Genomic DNA, 2,473 nt, shown 5'->3' with positions numbered 1-2,473 from the left:
TTGAGACTTCACCGACTCTAGCGCACATTGTGTGATATCCACTGACTTGCCTTCATGATATAAAACAAAGGGAAAAAAAATCTATATTGCGCCGTGACATTTTGTGTCAAATGATGGACAATGGTTCACATTTCCCATGATAATAAAATTAAGTAAATATTAAATAGTAAATAAAATGATTTGTGAAAGTAAAACAAGTAAATGAATGATCAAGTAGCTAAATGAATAAAAGAGGCACTGGATAGGCTAAACACGGTGGTTTGGAAGTCCTAGATTATCCATTTTACAACACGAACTGGAGGCATGCAACAGTTTGCTAAATTGCTGCTATTTGATAACTGGCTACAGAACTGAAAGATCTTCCTCTTTTCGTTTTCTTTCTTGCTGCATTAAAGATGAAATGGTCCAACTTCTGCTTTCGCGCAGGTGTAGTGATGAGAAATAGGCCGATCAGTTCGTAGCTCTGGTTCAGCTGTGCGATAACCTCAGGATCGGCGACCAGAATTACTGACATGCCAGAAAGACCATCCAATTGCTGATCGGGAGAGGTTTGTTGCTTCTCGTTTCCCCCTGTAGCCTACATTGCACAAACACCTCACGACAAACGACGCACGATAAAGCTGAAAATCTGCCCGACCCAAAAAAGAGTTGCACGAGTCAGAATTCTGCTCGAAATCGGACAAAAATCGCAGTGTATGCCCAGCTTAAGGTCATACCAGTGCCTTGGGCTGGGCGATAAAACGATAACGATATGTATCGCAATAGACACGTAATTGATATCAATAAAAAATGCGTTTGATAAAACGTTCGATAAAACGATAATGTTTTTTCTTCGTCGGAAGAAACCAGAGGTTGCAAAGCAAGTTTGGTTGCATGAACAAAGGCACTTGCTCTCTGGTAACCAAGCAACGTAGGGAGTGACAGGCTAACAGCCAATCATGTAACAGTATCTATTTGGTTGCGCCATATCGTTGTCTCGTGTTGGAATCTTCAGTAACAGAACCGGCGTGGAGTGATATGTGAAAAATGAGCGAATTGTTAATAAAACAGGAAAACAAGTCGGCTCGCCAGTATGACAATTTTTTGGGTTGTATAAGTCTGACTGTAGTCAGACCAATGTCGTCTGCAAGACTGTTGTCCCCACCAAGACTACCACAAACTTGTTTTACCAGCCTTGTTATACTTTCGCCTGGCTCCTCCGCTGACAGCACGCCTCGTCCGCTTGGGGACGTGTTTATACTCGACGTGCTCACCGTTGTGCCATTCTTGACTTTGGTTGAATCAGAGATCGCCCCCTAAACCCTCAATCACTATTCCCTACTTTAGTCCACTGATACAGTTCACTTGAAGGAGTGAATGAAAACAAGTGAGCAAATTCGGACAGGCGTTGTGTATACATCAGCTGTTCACTCGTTATTGCGGTTGCAAGTGGGATAGAATGAGTGCACTCAATAACGTCCACTATGGTTTTGGACACCACTATAAATGGCTGTCCCCAGGGCCATTTCTAGCCATTTTGACGCCCTAGGAGAAATTCTTATTGGCACCCCCAGCCAAATCTTAAAAAGCAACATGGTATTACTGGTATTAATTTTAATCCTTATTAACAACATACACACATACCATTTTGGAACTGTAATCTTTATTAACAAATATATACAAATACAATTTGGAAAAGCTGTTCCAGTCACATGAAAGTAACTCTTAGGACCGCCTACCTTATTAGCATACCTACCTACACATAAACAAATAAATGTAGAAATGCATAAATAATGTAGAAATACATAAATAAATGTAGAACAAGTATGGTATAAAACAAATGATACAAAAATAGCACAATTAAAAATGATACTTTTGACAAATGTATTTATTTATGTATTCATTCATTTATGCATATCTGCATTTATTTATTTCAGAATTTAATTCTTTATTTATTTCAGCATTTAATTATTTATTTATGTATTTCTATATTTATTTCTTCATATATTTATTTATTTCTGCATTTATGTATTTATTCATTTATTTATACTTAAGTCATTTCTCGTCCTCCATATATTATGGGATCCAGTGGGGGCAGCAATCATATTTCAGGGTGGCCGTGACACCCTTTACACACACCCCTGATCTGCCCCTTCAGCTAATGGCGACCGCCTAGTTCGCCTAGTAACAGTTACAAAGAAATAATGGAGGCACTGCACCTTAATGTTAAGAGGTAATTGAAATTTTAGACTTGTTTATATTTTAATTATTTGAGTGTTTTCCATGGTTGTGTTGACATTTCTGCCTTTATCACTGAGGGGATTATAATCAGAGGAAGGTTAAGTTTAAAATAAAAATGTTTAAATGTAATAAAAAAAAATTCCTGGTCCTTATTTTAAATAGGTCATAAAACATATCAATAATTATACAGTTTTCAGCCATATCGCCCAGCCCTACCAGCGTCACACACTCACGTGATCAGAGACGCCACCCT

Source organism: Gobio gobio, assembly GCF_949357685.1.
Source record: "Gobio gobio genome assembly, chromosome: 23".
Lineage (NCBI taxonomy): Eukaryota > Metazoa > Chordata > Actinopteri > Cypriniformes > Gobionidae > Gobio > Gobio gobio.
Note: the sequence above shows the minus strand (reverse complement) of the source record.